The sequence below is a fragment of the Eleutherodactylus coqui genome, chromosome 1 (assembly GCF_035609145.1).
Source record: "Eleutherodactylus coqui strain aEleCoq1 chromosome 1, aEleCoq1.hap1, whole genome shotgun sequence".
NCBI lineage: Eukaryota > Metazoa > Chordata > Amphibia > Anura > Eleutherodactylidae > Eleutherodactylus > Eleutherodactylus coqui.
The window spans coordinates 53,508,430-53,525,232 of NC_089837.1; the positions used below are offsets into that span (position 1 = coordinate 53,508,430).

Consider the following 16,803-nt stretch of genomic DNA (forward strand, 5'->3'; position numbering starts at 1 on the left):
ACCAACCTTTCGGTTAACAGCCGAACGCGCTAACCGATTGCGCCACAGAGACAACCACACATTGTGCCGCTGGCCAAATCCTCAGTCAGGTCAACTATATTCTCTCAGGTGACTACCTAAACAATAATATCAAAAAAAAGGAAAAGAAGAGATAAACTAGAACACAACAGCGTGACTCAAAAGAGTACCCAACTGCCCACGGAGAGTGGCTCCCTGTTAGCGGCTTAGTAACAGTCAGAGGCTTCCTCAGCTTTGCCTCACCAGCACCTTGTAAGCTATCCCAATGCAGCAGAGTGGCGCAGCGGAAGCGTGCTGGGCCCATAACCCAGAGGTCGATGGATCGAAACCATCCTCTGCTAGGAAGCTTGGTTTTTGCAGTCCCTACCACATCAACATCTTCCTGGACAGCCCAATTTGAGAAATCGCTTTGTTTCTTAAAAAATGTCCTCTTCTCTGTCAATGCAGACATACATGCCTAAATACAGAAGATCATAGAATGGTAGAGTTGGAAGGGTCATCGGGTCCAAGCACCTGCTCAGTGCAGGATTACCTAAATCATTCCAGACAGATCTTTGTCCAGCCTTTGTTTGAACACTTCCATGGAAGGAGAACTCATCACCACCCGTGGTAACCTGTACCACTCATTGATCACTCTCACCGTCAGAAAGTTTTTTCTAATATGCCATTTAGAAAAGGGCTCTTCCCTTTGCACTGCAGATCAAAACTGAATGCTAAATCAGTCGCCTTAAAAAGCTTCAAGGCAGGGCTACGATAACAAATGAAGTCCTAGGCAGGTTTTTTGCCTAAGAGCACACAACAAGCTACCACAGTGCGCTAGAAAGTACGACTCTGGTGGGACTCGAACCCACAACCTTTGAATCACTTTCACTCTAGAAGTCCAATGCGCTATCCATTGCGCCACAGAGCCACTCTTAAGCCTTCCGCATAGTCAATTTTTGGCTGTGAAAAGGCCAGTGCATCTCACTTTTGTGACATCTATACTTAAAAAAAAAAAAAAAAAAAAAAGCCCTCAACTTTGGAAACTCTTGAATGCTGGGAATGTGCTAAAATTGCTGATCAGAGTAGACAGGTGGAAGCAGCAGGCAAGGGGGATTAGCTCACATGGTAGAGCGCTCGCTTCGCATGCGAGAGGTAGCGGGATCGATGCCTGCATCCTCCAACATCTTTACTTGCCAGCGCTTTGAAACTCTAGCATGATGGCCTTTTTATCTTTGGCGCTCAAAGAACTGGCCTTCGATAGCTCAGCTGGTAGAGCGGAGGACTGTAGAAGCAAATTAGCAATCCTTAGGTCGCTGGTTCAATTCCGGCTCGAAGGACCTTTTTGGCTAGCATTACCATTTTGAAGCTTTTAAACGGCTCAGACACACTGACAGCCACGTCTTTACGTGTAACATACGGCGCAAACAAAAGGCAAGCCCGTCCCTGGGTGGGCTTGAACCACCAACCTTTCGGTTAACAGCCGAACGCGCTAACCGATTGCGCCACAGAGACAACCACACATTGTGCCGCTGGCCAAATCCTCAGTCAGGTCAACTATATTCTCTCAGGTGACTACCTAAACAATAATATCAAAAAAAAGGAAAAGAAGAGATAAACTAGAACACAACAGCGTGACTCAAAAGAGTACCCAACTGCCCACGGAGAGTGGCTCCCTGTTAGCGGCTTAGTAACAGTCAGAGGCTTCCTCAGCTTTGCCTCACCAGCACCTTGTAAGCTATCCCAATGCAGCAGAGTGGCGCAGCGGAAGCGTGCTGGGCCCATAACCCAGAGGTCGATGGATCGAAACCATCCTCTGCTAGGAAGCTTGGTTTTTGCAGTCCCTACCACATCAACATCTTCCTGGACAGCCCAATTTGAGAAATCGCTTTGTTTCTTAAAAAATGTCCTCTTCTCTGTCAATGCAGACATACATGCCTAAATACAGAAGATCATAGAATGGTAGAGTTGGAAGGGTCATCGGGTCCAAGCACCTGCTCAGTGCAGGATTACCTAAATCATTCCAGACAGATCTTTGTCCAGCCTTTGTTTGAACACTTCCATGGAAGGAGAACTCATCACCACCCGTGGTAACCTGTACCACTCATTGATCACTCTCACCGTCAGAAAGTTTTTTCTAATATGCCATTTAGAAAAGGGCTCTTCCCTTTGCACTGCAGATCAAAACTGAATGCTAAATCAGTCGCCTTAAAAAGCTTCAAGGCAGGGCTACGATAACAAATGAAGTCCTAGGCAGGTTTTTTGCCTAAGAGCACACAACAAGCTACCACAGTGCGCTAGAAAGTACGACTCTGGTGGGACTCGAACCCACAACCTTTGAATCACTTTCACTCTAGAAGTCCAATGCGCTATCCATTGCGCCACAGAGCCACTCTTAAGCCTTCCGCATAGTCAATTTTTGGCTGTGAAAAGGCCAGTGCATCTCACTTTTGTGACATCTATACTTAAAAAAAAAAAAAAAAAAAAAAGCCCTCAACTTTGGAAACTCTTGAATGCTGGGAATGTGCTAAAATTGCTGATCAGAGTAGACAGGTGGAAGCAGCAGGCAAGGGGGATTAGCTCACATGGTAGAGCGCTCGCTTCGCATGCGAGAGGTAGCGGGATCGATGCCTGCATCCTCCAACATCTTTACTTGCCAGCGCTTTGAAACTCTAGCATGATGGCCTTTTTATCTTTGGCGCTCAAAGAACTGGCCTTCGATAGCTCAGCTGGTAGAGCGGAGGACTGTAGAAGCAAATTAGCAATCCTTAGGTCGCTGGTTCAATTCCGGCTCGAAGGACCTTTTTGGCTAGCATTACCATTTTGAAGCTTTTAAACGGCTCAGACACACTGACAGCCACGTCTTTACGTGTAACATACGGCGCAAACAAAAGGCAAGCCCGTCCCTGGGTGGGCTTGAACCACCAACCTTTCGGTTAACAGCCGAACGCGCTAACCGATTGCGCCACAGAGACAACCACACATTGTGCCGCTGGCCAAATCCTCAGTCAGGTCAACTATATTCTCTCAGGTGACTACCTAAACAATAATATCAAAAAAAGGAAAAGAAGAGATAAACTAGAACACAACAGCGTGACTCAAAAGAGTACCCAACTGCCCACGGAGAGTGGCTCCCTGTTAGCGGCTTAGTAACAGTCAGAGGCTTCCTCAGCTTTGCCTCACCAGCACCTTGTAAGCTATCCCAATGCAGCAGAGTGGCGCAGCGGAAGCGTGCTGGGCCCATAACCCAGAGGTCGATGGATCGAAACCATCCTCTGCTAGGAAGCTTGGTTTTTGCAGTCCCTACCACATCAACATCTTCCTGGACAGCCCAATTTGAGAAATCGCTTTGTTTCTTAAAAAATGTCCTCTTCTCTGTCAATGCAGACATACATGCCTAAATACAGAAGATCATAGAATGGTAGAGTTGGAAGGGTCATCGGGTCCAAGCACCTGCTCAGTGCAGGATTACCTAAATCATTCCAGACAGATCTTTGTCCAGCCTTTGTTTGAACACTTCCATGGAAGGAGAACTCATCACCACCCGTGGTAACCTGTACCACTCATTGATCACTCTCACCGTCAGAAAGTTTTTTCTAATATGCCATTTAGAAAAGGGCTCTTCCCTTTGCACTGCAGATCAAAACTGAATGCTAAATCAGTCGCCTTAAAAAGCTTCAAGGCAGGGCTACGATAACAAATGAAGTCCTAGGCAGGTTTTTTGCCTAAGAGCACACAACAAGCTACCACAGTGCGCTAGAAATTACGACTCTGGTGGGACTCGAACCCACAACCTTTGAATCACTTTCACTCTAGAAGTCCAATGCGCTATCCATTGCGCCACAGAGCCACTCTTAAGCCTTCCGCATAGTCAATTTTTGGCTGTGAAAAGGCCAGTGCATCTCACTTTTGTGACATCTATACTTAAAAAAAAAAAAAAAAAAGCCCTCAACTTTGGAAACTCTTGAATGCTGGGAATGTGCTAAAATTGCTGATCAGAGTAGACAGGTGGAAGCAGCAGGCAAGGGGGATTAGCTCACATGGTAGAGCGCTCGCTTCGCATGCAAGAGGTAGCGGGATCGATGCCTGCATCCTCCAACATCTTTACTTGCCAGCGCTTTGAAACTCTAGCATGATGGCCTTTTTATCTTTGGCGCTCAAAGAACTGGCCTTCGATAGCTCAGCTGGTAGAGCGGAGGACTGTAGAAGCAAATTAGCAATCCTTAGGTCGCTGGTTCAATTCCGGCTCGAAGGACCTTTTTGGCTAGCATTACCATTTTGAAGCTTTTAAACGGCTCAGACACACTGACAGCCACGTCTTTACGTGTAACATACGGCGCAAACAAAAGGCAAGCCCGTCCCTGGGTGGGCTTGAACCACCAACCTTTCGGTTAACAGCCGAACGCGCTAACCGATTGCGCCACAGAGACAACCACACATTGTGCCGCTGGCCAAATCCTCAGTCAGGTCAACTATATTCTCTCAGGTGACTACCTAAACAATAATATCAAAAAAAGGAAAAGAAGAGATAAACTAGAACACAACAGCGTGACTCAAAAGAGTACCCAACTGCCCACGGAGAGTGGCTCCCTGTTAGCGGCTTAGTAACAGTCAGAGGCTTCCTCAGCTTTGCCTCACCAGCACCTTGTAAGCTATCCCAATGCAGCAGAGTGGCGCAGCGGAAGCGTGCTGGGCCCATAACCCAGAGGTCGATGGATCGAAACCATCCTCTGCTAGGAAGCTTGGTTTTTGCAGTCCCTACCACATCAACATCTTCCTGGACAGCCCAATTTGAGAAATCGCTTTGTTTCTTAAAAAATGTCCTCTTCTCTGTCAATGCAGACATACATGCCTAAATACAGAAGATCATAGAATGGTAGAGTTGGAAGGGTCATCGGGTCCAAGCACCTGCTCAGTGCAGGATTACCTAAATCATTCCAGACAGATCTTTGTCCAGCCTTTGTTTGAACACTTCCATGGAAGGAGAACTCATCACCACCCGTGGTAACCTGTACCACTCATTGATCACTCTCACCGTCAGAAAGTTTTTTCTAATATGCCATTTAGAAAAGGGCTCTTCCCTTTGCACTGCAGATCAAAACTGAATGCTAAATCAGTCGCCTTAAAAAGCTTCAAGGCAGGGCTACGATAACAAATGAAGTCCTAGGCAGGTTTTTTGCCTAAGAGCACACAACAAGCTACCACAGTGCGCTAGAAAGTACGACTCTGGTGGGACTCGAACCCACAACCTTTGAATCACTTTCACTCTAGAAGTCCAATGCGCTATCCATTGCGCCACAGAGCCACTCTTAAGCCTTCCGCATAGTCAATTTTTGGCTGTGAAAAGGCCAGTGCATCTCACTTTTGTGACATCTATACTTAAAAAAAAAAAAAAAAAAAGCCCTCAACTTTGGAAACTCTTGAATGCTGGGAATGTGCTAAAATTGCTGATCAGAGTAGACAGGTGGAAGCAGCAGGCAAGGGGGATTAGCTCACATGGTAGAGCGCTCGCTTCGCATGCGAGAGGTAGCGGGATCGATGCCTGCATCCTCCAACATCTTTACTTGCCAGCGCTTTGAAACTCTAGCATGATGGCCTTTTTATCTTTGGCGCTCAAAGAAGTGGCCTTCGATAGCTCAGCTGGTAGAGCGGAGGACTGTAGAAGCAAATTAGCAATCCTTAGGTCGCTGGTTCAATTCCGGCTCGAAGGACCTTTTTGGCTAGCATTACCATTTTGAAGCTTTTAAACGGCTCAGACACACTGACAGCCACGTCTTTACGTGTAACATACGGCGCAAACAAAAGGCAAGCCCGTCCCTGGGTGGGCTTGAACCACCAACCTTTCGGTTAACAGCCGAACGCGCTAACCGATTGCGCCACAGAGACAACCACACATTGTGCCGCTGGCCAAATCCTCAGTCAGGTCAACTATATTCTCTCAGGTGACTACCTAAACAATAATATCAAAAAAAGGAAAAGAAGAGATAAACTAGAACACAACAGCGTGACTCAAAAGAGTACCCAACTGCCCACGGAGAGTGGCTCCCTGTTAGCGGCTTAGTAACAGTCAGAGGCTTCCTCAGCTTTGCCTCACCAGCACCTTGTAAGCTATCCCAATGCAGCAGAGTGGCGCAGCGGAAGCGTGCTGGGCCCATAACCCAGAGGTCGATGGATTGAAACCATCCTCTGCTAGGAAGCTTGGTTTTTGCAGTCCCTACCACATCAACATCTTCCTGGACAGCCCAATTTGAGAAATCGCTTTGTTTCTTAAAAAATGTCCTCTTCTCTGTCAATGCAGACATACATGCCTAAATACAGAAGATCATAGAATGGTCGAGTTGGAAGGGTCATCGGGTCCAAGCACCTGCTCAGTGCAGGATTACCTAAATCATTCCAGACAGATCTTTGTCCAGCCTTTGTTTGAACACTTCCATGGAAGGAGAACTCATCACCACCCGTGGTAACCTGTACCACTCATTGATCACTCTCACCGTCAGAAAGTTTTTTCTAATATGCCATTTAGAAAAGGGCTCTTCCCTTTGCACTGCAGATCAAAACTGAATGCTAAATCAGTCGCCTTAAAAAGCTTCAAGGCAGGGCTACGATAACAAATGAAGTCCTAGGCAGGTTTTTTGCCTAAGAGCACACAACAAGCTACCACAGTGCGCTAGAAAGTACGACTCTGGTGGGACTCGAACCCACAACCTTTGAATCACTTTCACTCTAGAAGTCCAATGCGCTATCCATTGCGCCACAGAGCCACTCTTAAGCCTTCCGCATAGTCAATTTTTGGCTGTGAAAAGGCCAGTGCATCTCACTTTTGTGACATCTATACTTAAAAAAAAAAAAAAAAAAAGCCCTCAACTTTGGAAACTCTTGAATGCTGGGAATGTGCTAAAATTGCTGATCAGAGTAGACAGGTGGAAGCAGCAGGCAAGGGGGATTAGCTCACATGGTAGAGCGCTCGCTTCGCATGCGAGAGGTAGCGGGATCGATGCCTGCATCCTCCAACATCTTTACTTGCCAGCGCTTTGAAACTCTAGCATGATGGCCTTTTTATCTTTGGCGCTCAAAGAACTGGCCTTCGATAGCTCAGCTGGTAGAGCGGAGGACTGTAGAAGCAAATTAGCAATCCTTAGGTCGCTGGTTCAATTCCGGCTCGAAGGACCTTTTTGGCTAGCATTACCATTTTGAAGCTTTTAAACGGCTCAGACACACTGACAGCCACGTCTTTACGTGTAACATACGGCGCAAACAAAAGGCAAGCCCGTCCCTGGGTGGGCTTGAACCACCAACCTTTCGGTTAACAGCCGAACGCGCTAACCGATTGCGCCACAGAGACAACCACACATTGTGCCGCTGGCCAAATCCTCAGTCAGGTCAACTATATTCTCTCAGGTGACTACCTAAACAATAATATCAAAAAAAGGAAAAGAAGAGATAAACTAGAACACAACAGCGTGACTCAAAAGAGTACCCAACTGCCCACGGAGAGTGGCTCCCTGTTAGCGGCTTAGTAACAGTCAGAGGCTTCCTCAGCTTTGCCTCACCAGCACCTTGTAAGCTATCCCAATGCAGCAGAGTGGCGCAGCGGAAGCGTGCTGGGCCCATAACCCAGAGGTCGATGGATCGAAACCATCCTCTGCTAGGAAGCTTGGTTTTTGCAGTCCCTACCACATCAACATCTTCCTGGACAGCCCAATTTGAGAAATCGCTTTGTTTCTTAAAAAATGTCCTCTTCTCTGTCAATGCAGACATACATGCCTAAATACAGAAGATCATAGAATGGTCGAGTTGGAAGGGTCATCGGGTCCAAGCACCTGCTCAGTGCAGGATTACCTAAATCATTCCAGACAGATCTTTGTCCAGCCTTTGTTTGAACACTTCCATGGAAGGAGAACTCATCACCACCCGTGGTAACCTGTACCACTCATTGATCACTCTCACCGTCAGAAAGTTTTTTCTAATATGCCATTTAGAAAAGGGCTCTTCCCTTTGCACTGCAGATCAAAACTGAATGCTAAATCAGTCGCCTTAAAAAGCTTCAAGGCAGGGCTACGATAACAAATGAAGTCCTAGGCAGGTTTTTTGCCTAAGAGCACACAACAAGCTACCACAGTGCGCTAGAAAGTACGACTCTGGTGGGACTCGAACCCACAACCTTTGAATCACTTTCACTCTAGAAGTCCAATGCGCTATCCATTGCGCCACAGAGCCACTCTTAAGCCTTCCGCATAGTCAATTTTTGGCTGTGAAAAGGCCAGTGCATCTCACTTTTGTGACATCTATACTTAAAAAAAAAAAAAAAAAAAGCCCTCAACTTTGGAAACTCTTGAATGCTGGGAATGTGCTAAAATTGCTGATCAGAGTAGACAGGTGGAAGCAGCAGGCAAGGGGGATTAGCTCACATGGTAGAGCGCTCGCTTCGCATGCGAGAGGTAGCGGGATCGATGCCTGCATCCTCCAACATCTTTACTTGCCAGCGCTTTGAAACTCTAGCATGATGGCCTTTTTATCTTTGGCGCTCAAAGAACTGGCCTTCGATAGCTCAGCTGGTAGAGCGGAGGACTGTAGAAGCAAATTAGCAATCCTTAGGTCGCTGGTTCAATTCCGGCTCGAAGGACCTTTTTGGCTAGCATTACCATTTTAAAGGTTTTAAACGGCTCAGACACACTGACAGCCACGTCTTTACGTGTAACATACGGCGCAAACAAAAGGCAAGCCCGTCCCTGGGTGGGCTTGAACCACCAACCTTTCGGTTAACAGCCGAACGCGCTAACCGATTGCGCCACAGAGACAACCACACATTGTGCCGCTGGCCAAATCCTCAGTCAGGTCAACTATATTCTCTCAGGTGACTACCTAAACAATAATATCAAAAAAAGGAAAAGAAGAGATAAACTAGAACACAACAGCGTGACTCAAAAGAGTACCCAACTGCCCACGGAGAGTGGCTCCCTGTTAGCGGCTTAGTAACAGTCAGAGGCTTCCTCAGCTTTGCCTCACCAGCACCTTGTAAGCTATCCCAATGCAGCAGAGTGGCGCAGCGGAAGCGTGCTGGGCCCATAACCCAGAGGTCGATGGATCGAAACCATCCTCTGCTAGGAAGCTTGGTTTTTGCAGTCCCTACCACATCAACATCTTCCTGGACAGCCCAATTTGAGAAATCGCTTTGTTTCTTAAAAAATGTCCTCTTCTCTGTCAATGCAGACATACATGCCTAAATACAGAAGATCATAGAATGGTCGAGTTGGAAGGGTCATCGGGTCCAAGCACCTGCTCAGTGCAGGATTACCTAAATCATTCCAGACAGATCTTTGTCCAGCCTTTGTTTGAACACTTCCATGGAAGGAGAACTCATCACCACCCGTGGTAACCTGTACCACTCATTGATCACTCTCACCGTCAGAAAGTTTTTTCTAATATGCCATTTAGAAAAGGGCTCTTCCCTTTGCACTGCAGATCAAAACTGAATGCTAAATCAGTCGCCTTAAAAAGCTTCAAGGCAGGGCTACGATAACAAATGAAGTCCTAGGCAGGTTTTTTGCCTAAGAGCACACAACAAGCTACCACAGTGCGCTAGAAAGTACGACTCTGGTGGGACTCGAACCCACAACCTTTGAATCACTTTCACTCTAGAAGTCCAATGCGCTATCCATTGCGCCACAGAGCCACTCTTAAGCCTTCCGCATAGTCAATTTTTGGCTGTGAAAAGGCCAGTGCATCTCACTTTTGTGACATCTATACTTAAAAAAAAAAAAAAAAAAAGCCCTCAACTTTGGAAACTCTTGAATGCTGGGAATGTGCTAAAATTGCTGATCAGAGTAGACAGGTGGAAGCAGCAGGCAAGGGGGATTAGCTCACATGGTAGAGCGCTCGCTTCGCATGCGAGAGGTAGCGGGATCGATGCCTGCATCCTCCAACATCTTTACTTGCCAGCGCTTTGAAACTCTAGCATGATGGCCTTTTTATCTTTGGCGCTCAAAGAACTGGCCTTCGATAGCTCAGCTGGTAGAGCGGAGGACTGTAGAAGCAAATTAGCAATCCTTAGGTCGCTGGTTCAATTCCGGCTCGAAGGACCTTTTTGGCTAGCATTACCATTTTGAAGCTTTTAAACAGCTCAGACACACTGACAGCCACGTCTTTACGTGTAACATACGGCGCAAACAAAAGGCAAGCCCGTCCCTGGGTGGGCTTGAACCACCAACCTTTCGGTTAACAGCCGAACGCGCTAACCGATTGCGCCACAGAGACAACCACACATTGTGCCGCTGGCCAAATCCTCAGTCAGGTCAACTATATTCTCTCAGGTGACTACCTAAACAATAATATCAAAAAAAGGAAAAGAAGAGATAAACTAGAACACAACAGCGTGACTCAAAAGAGTACCCAACTGCCCACGGAGAGTGGCTCCCTGTTAGCGGCTTAGTAACAGTCAGAGGCTTCCTCAGCTTTGCCTCACCAGCACCTTGTAAGCTACCCCAATGCAGCAGAGTGGCGCAGCGGAAGCGTGCTGGGCCCATAACCCAGAGGTCGATGGATCGAAACCATCCTCTGCTAGGAAGCTTGGTTTTTGCAGTCCCTACCACATCAACATCTTCCTGGACAGCCCAATTTGAGAAATCGCTTTGTTTCTTAAAAAATGTCCTCTTCTCTGTCAATGCAGAGATACATGCCTAAATACAGAAGATCATAGAATGGTAGAGTTGGAAGGGTCATCGGGTCCAAGCACCTGCTCAGTGCAGGATTACCTAAATCATTCCAGACAGATCTTTGTCCAGCCTTTGTTTGAACACTTCCATGGAAGGAGAACTCATCACCACCCGTGGTAACCTGTACCACTCATTGATCACTCTCACCGTCAGAAAGTTTTTTCTAATATGCCATTTAGAAAAGGGCTCTTCCCTTTGCACTGCAGATCAAAACTGAATGCTAAATCAGTCGCCTTAAAAAGCTTCAAGGCAGGGCTACGATAACAAATGAAGTCCTAGGCAGGTTTTTTGCCTAAGAGCACACAACAAGCTACCACAGTGCGCTAGAAAGTACGACTCTGGTGGGACTCGAACCCACAACCTTTGAATCACTTTCACTCTAGAAGTCCAATGCGCTATCCATTGCGCCACAGAGCCACTCTTAAGCCTTCCGCATAGTCAATTTTTGGCTGTGAAAAGGCCAGTGCATCTCACTTTTGTGACATCTATACTTAAAAAAAAAAAAAAAAGCCCTCAACTTTGGAAACTCTTGAATGCTGGGAATGTGCTAAAATTGCTGATCAGAGTAGACAGGTGGAAGCAGCAGGCAAGGGGGATTAGCTCACATGGTAGAGCGCTCGCTTCGCATGCGAGAGGTAGCGGGATCGATGCCTGCATCCTCCAACATCTTTACTTGCCAGCGCTTTGAAACTCTAGCATGATGGCCTTTTTATCTTTGGCGCTCAAAGAACTGGCCTTCGATAGCTCAGCTGGTAGAGCGGAGGACTGTAGAAGCAAATTAGCAATCCTTAGGTCGCTGGTTCAATTCCGGCTCGAAGGACCTTTTTGGCTAGCATTACCATTTTGAAGCTTTTAAACGGCTCAGACACACTGACAGCCACGTCTTTACGTGTAACATACGGCGCAAACAAAAGGCAAGCCCGTCCCTGGGTGGGCTTGAACCACCAACCTTTCGGTTAACAGCCGAACGCGCTAACCGATTGCGCCACAGAGACAACCACACATTGTGCCGCTGGCCAAATCCTCAGTCAGGTCAACTATATTCTCTCAGGTGACTACCTAAACAATAATATCAAAAAAAGGAAAAGAAGAGATAAACTAGAACACAACAGCGTGACTCAAAAGAGTACCCAACTGCCCACGGAGAGTGGCTCCCTGTTAGCGGCTTAGTAACAGTCAGAGGCTTCCTCAGCTTTGCCTCACCAGCACCTTGTAAGCTACCCCAATGCAGCAGAGTGGCGCAGCGGAAGCGTGCTGGGCCCATAACCCAGAGGTCGATGGATCGAAACCATCCTCTGCTAGGAAGCTTGGTTTTTGCAGTCCCTACCACATCAACATCTTCCTGGACAGCCCAATTTGAGAAATCGCTTTGTTTCTTAAAAAATGTCCTCTTCTCTGTCAATGCAGAGATACATGCCTAAATACAGAAGATCATAGAATGGTAGAGTTGGAAGGGTCATCGGGTCCAAGCACCTGCTCAGTGCAGGATTACCTAAATCATTCCAGACAGATCTTTGTCCAGCCTTTGTTTGAACACTTCCATGGAAGGAGAACTCATCACCACCCGTGGTAACCTGTACCACTCATTGATCACTCTCACCGTCAGAAAGTTTTTTCTAATATGCCATTTAGAAAAGGGCTCTTCCCTTTGCACTGCAGATCAAAACTGAATGCTAAATCAGTCGCCTTAAAAAGCTTCAAGGCAGGGCTACGATAACAAATGAAGTCCTAGGCAGGTTTTTTGCCTAAGAGCACACAACAAGCTACCACAGTGTGCTAGAAAGTACGACTCTGGTGGGACTCGAACCCACAACCTTTGAATCACTTTCACTCTAGAAGTCCAATGCGCTATCCATTGCGCCACAGAGCCACTCTTAAGCCTCTTGCATAGTCAATTTTTGGCTGTGAAAAGGCCAGTGCATCTCACTTTTGTGACATCTATACTTAAAAAAAAAAAAAAAAAAAAGCCCTCAACTTTGGAAACTCTTGAATGCTGGGAATGTGCTAAAATTGCTGATCAGAGTAGACAGGTGGAAGCAGCAGGCAAGGGGGATTAGCTCACATGGTAGAGCGCTCGCTTCGCATGCGAGAGGTAGCGGGATCGATGCCTGCATCCTCCAACATCTTTACTTGCCAGCGCTTTGAAACTCTAGCATGATGGCCTTTTTATCTTTGGCGCTCAAAGAACTGGCCTTCGATAGCTCAGCTGGTAGAGCGGAGGACTGTAGAAGCAAATTAGCAATCCTTAGGTCGCTGGTTCAATTCCGGCTCGAAGGACCTTTTTGGCTAGCATTACCATTTTGAAGCTTTTAAACGGCTCAGACACACTGACAGCCACGTCTTTACGTGTAACATACGGCGCAAACAAAAGGCAAGCCCGTCCCTGGGTGGGCTTGAACCACCAACCTTTCGGTTAACAGCCGAACGCGCTAACCGATTGCGCCACAGAGACAACCACACATTGTGCCGCTGGCCAAATCCTCAGTCAGGTCAACTATATTCTCTCAGGTGACTACCTAAACAATAATATCAAAAAAAGGAAAAGAAGAGATAAACTAGAACACAACAGCGTGACTCAAAAGAGTACCCAACTGCCCACGGAGAGTGGCTCCCTGTTAGCGGCTTAGTAACAGTCAGAGGCTTCCTCAGCTTTGCCTCACCAGCACCTTGTAAGCTACCCCAATGCAGCAGAGTGGCGCAGCGGAAGCGTGCTGGGCCCATAACCCAGAGGTCGATGGATTGAAACCATCCTCTGCTAGGAAGCTTGGTTTTTGCAGTCCCTACCACATCAACATCTTCCTGGACAGCCCAATTTGAGAAATCGCTTTGTTTCTTAAAAAATGTCCTCTTCTCTGTCAATGCAGAGATACATGCCTAAATACAGAAGATCATAGAATGGTAGAGTTGGAAGGGTCATCGGGTCCAAGCACCTGCTCAGTGCAGGATTACCTAAATCATTCCAGACAGATCTTTGTCCAGCCTTTGTTTGAACACTTCCATGGAAGGAGAACTCATCACCACCCGTGGTAACCTGTACCACTCATTGATCACTCTCACCGTCAGAAAGTTTTTTCTAATATGCCATTTAGAAAAGGGCTCTTCCCTTTGCACTGCAGATCAAAACTGAATGCTAAATCAGTCGCCTTAAAAAGCTTCAAGGCAGGGCTACGATAACAAATGAAGTCCTAGGCAGGTTTTTTGCCTAAGAGCACACAACAAGCTACCACAGTGTGCTAGAAAGTACGACTCTGGTGGGACTCGAACCCACAACCTTTGAATCACTTTCACTCTAGAAGTCCAATGCGCTATCCATTGCGCCACAGAGCCACTCTTAAGCCTCTTGCATAGTCAATTTTTGGCTGTGAAAAGGCCAGTGCATCTCACTTTTGTGACATCTATACTTAAAAAAAAAAAAAAAAAAAAGCCCTCAACTTTGGAAACTCTTGAATGCTGGGAATGTGCTAAAATTGCTGATCAGAGTAGACAGGTGGAAGCAGCAGGCAAGGGGGATTAGCTCACATGGTAGAGCGCTCGCTTCGCATGCGAGAGGTAGCGGGATCGATGCCTGCATCCTCCAACATCTTTACTTGCCAGCGCTTTGAAACTCTAGCATGATGGCCTTTTTATCTTTGGCGCTCAAAGAACTGGCCTTCGATAGCTCAGCTGGTAGAGCGGAGGACTGTAGAAGCAAATTAGCAATCCTTAGGTCGCTGGTTCAATTCCGGCTCGAAGGACCTTTTTGGCTAGCATTACCATTTTGAAGCTTTTAAACGGCTCAGACACACTGACAGCCACGTCTTTACGTGTAACATACGGCGCAAACAAAAGGCAAGCCCGTCCCTGGGTGGGCTTGAACCACCAACCTTTCGGTTAACAGCCGAACGCGCTAACCGATTGCGCCACAGAGACAACCACACATTGTGCCGCTGGCCAAATCCTCAGTCAGGTCAACTATATTCTCTCAGGTGACTACCTAAACAATAATATCAAAAAAAGGAAAAGAAGAGATAAACTAGAACACAACAGCGTGACTCAAAAGAGTACCCAACTGCCCACGGAGAGTGGCTCCCTGTTAGCGGCTTAGTAACAGTCAGAGGCTTCCTCAGCTTTGCCTCACCAGCACCTTGTAAGCTACCCCAATGCAGCAGAGTGGCGCAGCGGAAGCGTGCTGGGCCCATAACCCAGAGGTCGATGGATCGAAACCATCCTCTGCTAGGAAGCTTGGTTTTTGCAGTCCCTACCACATCAACATCTTCCTGGACAGCCCAATTTGAGAAATCGCTTTGTTTCTTAAAAAATGTCCTCTTCTCTGTCAATGCAGAGATACATGCCTAAATACAGAAGATCATAGAATGGTAGAGTTGGAAGGGTCATCGGGTCCAAGCACCTGCTCAGTGCAGGATTACCTAAATCATTCCAGACAGATCTTTGTCCAGCCTTTGTTTGAACACTTCCATGGAAGGAGAACTCATCACCACCCGTGGTAACCTGTACCACTCATTGATCACTCTCACCGTCAGAAAGTTTTTTCTAATATGCCATTTAGAAAAGGGCTCTTCCCTTTGCACTGCAGATCAAAACTGAATGCTAAATCAGTCGCCTTAAAAAGCTTCAAGGCAGGGCTACGATAACAAATGAAGTCCTAGGCAGGTTTTTTGCCTAAGAGCACACAACAAGCTACCACAGTGTGCTAGAAAGTACGACTCTGGTGGGACTCGAACCCACAACCTTTGAATCACTTTCACTCTAGAAGTCCAATGCGCTATCCATTGCGCCACAGAGCCACTCTTAAGCCTCTTGCATAGTCAATTTTTGGCTGTGAAAAGGCCAGTGCATCTCACTTTTGTGACATCTATACTTAAAAAAAAAAAAAAAAAAAAGCCCTCAACTTTGGAAACTCTTGAATGCTGGGAATGTGCTAAAATTGCTGATCAGAGTAGACAGGTGGAAGCAGCAGGCAAGGGGGATTAGCTCACATGGTAGAGCGCTCGCTTCGCATGCGAGAGGTAGCGGGATCGATGCCTGCATCCTCCAACATCTTTACTTGCCAGCGCTTTGAAACTCTAGCATGATGGCCTTTTTATCTTTGGCGCTCAAAGAACTGGCCTTCGATAGCTCAGCTGGTAGAGCGGAGGACTGTAGAAGCAAATTAGCAATCCTTAGGTCGCTGGTTCAATTCCGGCTCGAAGGACCTTTTTGGCTAGCATTACCATTTTGAAGCTTTTAAACGGCTCAGACACACTGACAGCCACGTCTTTACGTGTAACATACGGCGCAAACAAAAGGCAAGCCCGTCCCTGGGTGGGCTTGAACCACCAACCTTTCGGTTAACAGCCGAACGCGCTAACCGATTGCGCCACAGAGACAACCACACATTGTGCCGCTGGCCAAATCCTCAGTCAGGTCAACTATATTCTCTCAGGTGACTACCTAAACAATAATATCAAAAAAAGGAAAAGAAGAGATAAACTAGAACACAACAGCGTGACTCAAAAGAGTACCCAACTGCCCACGGAGAGTGGCTCCCTGTTAGCGGCTTAGTAACAGTCAGAGGCTTCCTCAGCTTTGCCTCACCAGCACCTTGTAAGCTATCCCAATGCAGCAGAGTGGCGCAGCGGAAGCGTGCTGGGCCCATAACCCAGAGGTCGATGGATCGAAACCATCCTCTGCTAGGAAGCTTGGTTTTTGCAGTCCCTACCACATCAACATCTTCCTGGACAGCCCAATTTGAGAAATCGCTTTGTTTCTTAAAAAATGTCCTCTTCTCTGTCAATGCAGACATACATGCCTAAATACAGAAGATCATAGAATGGTAGAGTTGGAAGGGTCATCGGGTCCAAGCACCTGCTCAGTGCAGGATTACCTAAATCATTCCAGACAGATCTTTGTCCAGCCTTTGTTTGAACACTTCCATGGAAGGAGAACTCATCACCACCCGTGGTAACCTGTACCACTCATTGATCACTCTCACCGTCAGAAAGTTTTTTCTAATATGCCATTTAGAAAAGGGCTCTTCCCTTTGCACTGCAGATCAAAACTGAATGCTAAATCAGTCGCCTTAAAAAGCTTCAAGGCAGGGCTACGATAACAAATG

The 16,803-nt window shown here is 46.9% G+C and overlaps 23 non-coding genes across 23 annotated transcripts in view; all 23 read right to left on the bottom strand.

Moving 5' to 3' along the window:
- TRNAN-GUU (transfer RNA asparagine (anticodon GUU)) overlaps nt 1-52 on the bottom strand; it is a 74-nt gene extending 22 nt beyond the window's left edge. Inside the window, exon 1 of the tRNA in view lies at nt 1-52. This exon is cut by the window's left edge and continues 22 nt beyond it. This is a non-coding gene — a tRNA (tRNA-Asn).
- A 792-nt stretch (nt 53-844) lies between these two features.
- On the bottom strand, nt 845-928 carry TRNAR-UCU (transfer RNA arginine (anticodon UCU)). The gene is given in 2 exon segments: nt 845-880; nt 892-928. It is a non-coding gene; the product is annotated as a tRNA-Arg (tRNA).
- Nucleotides 929-1,438: 510 nt separating this feature from the next.
- TRNAN-GUU (transfer RNA asparagine (anticodon GUU)) lies at nt 1,439-1,512 on the bottom strand. Its single transcript has one exon. It is a non-coding gene; the product is annotated as a tRNA-Asn (tRNA).
- A 792-nt stretch (nt 1,513-2,304) lies between these two features.
- On the bottom strand, nt 2,305-2,388 carry TRNAR-UCU (transfer RNA arginine (anticodon UCU)). The gene is given in 2 exon segments: nt 2,305-2,340; nt 2,352-2,388. It is a non-coding gene; the product is annotated as a tRNA-Arg (tRNA).
- Nucleotides 2,389-2,898: 510 nt separating this feature from the next.
- On the bottom strand, nt 2,899-2,972 carry TRNAN-GUU (transfer RNA asparagine (anticodon GUU)). The gene has a single exon. It is a non-coding gene; the product is annotated as a tRNA-Asn (tRNA).
- A 791-nt stretch (nt 2,973-3,763) lies between these two features.
- Nucleotides 3,764-3,847, bottom strand: TRNAR-UCU (transfer RNA arginine (anticodon UCU)). The gene is given in 2 exon segments: nt 3,764-3,799; nt 3,811-3,847. It is a non-coding gene; the product is annotated as a tRNA-Arg (tRNA).
- Nucleotides 3,848-4,353: 506 nt separating this feature from the next.
- TRNAN-GUU (transfer RNA asparagine (anticodon GUU)) lies at nt 4,354-4,427 on the bottom strand. Its single transcript has one exon. It is a non-coding gene; the product is annotated as a tRNA-Asn (tRNA).
- A 791-nt stretch (nt 4,428-5,218) lies between these two features.
- TRNAR-UCU (transfer RNA arginine (anticodon UCU)) lies at nt 5,219-5,302 on the bottom strand. The gene is given in 2 exon segments: nt 5,219-5,254; nt 5,266-5,302. It is a non-coding gene; the product is annotated as a tRNA-Arg (tRNA).
- Nucleotides 5,303-5,809: 507 nt separating this feature from the next.
- TRNAN-GUU (transfer RNA asparagine (anticodon GUU)) lies at nt 5,810-5,883 on the bottom strand. The gene has a single exon. It is a non-coding gene; the product is annotated as a tRNA-Asn (tRNA).
- Nucleotides 5,884-6,674: 791 nt separating this feature from the next.
- Nucleotides 6,675-6,758, bottom strand: TRNAR-UCU (transfer RNA arginine (anticodon UCU)). Its single transcript is given in 2 exon segments — nt 6,675-6,710; nt 6,722-6,758. It is a non-coding gene; the product is annotated as a tRNA-Arg (tRNA).
- Nucleotides 6,759-7,265: 507 nt separating this feature from the next.
- On the bottom strand, nt 7,266-7,339 carry TRNAN-GUU (transfer RNA asparagine (anticodon GUU)). Its single transcript has one exon. It is a non-coding gene; the product is annotated as a tRNA-Asn (tRNA).
- A 791-nt stretch (nt 7,340-8,130) lies between these two features.
- Nucleotides 8,131-8,214, bottom strand: TRNAR-UCU (transfer RNA arginine (anticodon UCU)). The gene is given in 2 exon segments: nt 8,131-8,166; nt 8,178-8,214. It is a non-coding gene; the product is annotated as a tRNA-Arg (tRNA).
- A 507-nt stretch (nt 8,215-8,721) lies between these two features.
- TRNAN-GUU (transfer RNA asparagine (anticodon GUU)) lies at nt 8,722-8,795 on the bottom strand. The gene has a single exon. It is a non-coding gene; the product is annotated as a tRNA-Asn (tRNA).
- Nucleotides 8,796-9,586: 791 nt separating this feature from the next.
- Nucleotides 9,587-9,670, bottom strand: TRNAR-UCU (transfer RNA arginine (anticodon UCU)). The gene is given in 2 exon segments: nt 9,587-9,622; nt 9,634-9,670. It is a non-coding gene; the product is annotated as a tRNA-Arg (tRNA).
- A 507-nt stretch (nt 9,671-10,177) lies between these two features.
- TRNAN-GUU (transfer RNA asparagine (anticodon GUU)) lies at nt 10,178-10,251 on the bottom strand. Its single transcript has one exon. It is a non-coding gene; the product is annotated as a tRNA-Asn (tRNA).
- A 791-nt stretch (nt 10,252-11,042) lies between these two features.
- On the bottom strand, nt 11,043-11,126 carry TRNAR-UCU (transfer RNA arginine (anticodon UCU)). The gene is given in 2 exon segments: nt 11,043-11,078; nt 11,090-11,126. It is a non-coding gene; the product is annotated as a tRNA-Arg (tRNA).
- A 504-nt stretch (nt 11,127-11,630) lies between these two features.
- Nucleotides 11,631-11,704, bottom strand: TRNAN-GUU (transfer RNA asparagine (anticodon GUU)). The gene has a single exon. It is a non-coding gene; the product is annotated as a tRNA-Asn (tRNA).
- A 791-nt stretch (nt 11,705-12,495) lies between these two features.
- On the bottom strand, nt 12,496-12,579 carry TRNAR-UCU (transfer RNA arginine (anticodon UCU)). The gene is given in 2 exon segments: nt 12,496-12,531; nt 12,543-12,579. It is a non-coding gene; the product is annotated as a tRNA-Arg (tRNA).
- Nucleotides 12,580-13,087: 508 nt separating this feature from the next.
- TRNAN-GUU (transfer RNA asparagine (anticodon GUU)) lies at nt 13,088-13,161 on the bottom strand. Its single transcript has one exon. It is a non-coding gene; the product is annotated as a tRNA-Asn (tRNA).
- Nucleotides 13,162-13,952: 791 nt separating this feature from the next.
- On the bottom strand, nt 13,953-14,036 carry TRNAR-UCU (transfer RNA arginine (anticodon UCU)). Its single transcript is given in 2 exon segments — nt 13,953-13,988; nt 14,000-14,036. It is a non-coding gene; the product is annotated as a tRNA-Arg (tRNA).
- Nucleotides 14,037-14,544: 508 nt separating this feature from the next.
- Nucleotides 14,545-14,618, bottom strand: TRNAN-GUU (transfer RNA asparagine (anticodon GUU)). Its single transcript has one exon. It is a non-coding gene; the product is annotated as a tRNA-Asn (tRNA).
- Nucleotides 14,619-15,409: 791 nt separating this feature from the next.
- TRNAR-UCU (transfer RNA arginine (anticodon UCU)) lies at nt 15,410-15,493 on the bottom strand. Its single transcript is given in 2 exon segments — nt 15,410-15,445; nt 15,457-15,493. It is a non-coding gene; the product is annotated as a tRNA-Arg (tRNA).
- A 508-nt stretch (nt 15,494-16,001) lies between these two features.
- On the bottom strand, nt 16,002-16,075 carry TRNAN-GUU (transfer RNA asparagine (anticodon GUU)). The gene has a single exon. It is a non-coding gene; the product is annotated as a tRNA-Asn (tRNA).
- Between the last annotated feature and the right edge of the window lie 728 nt (nt 16,076-16,803).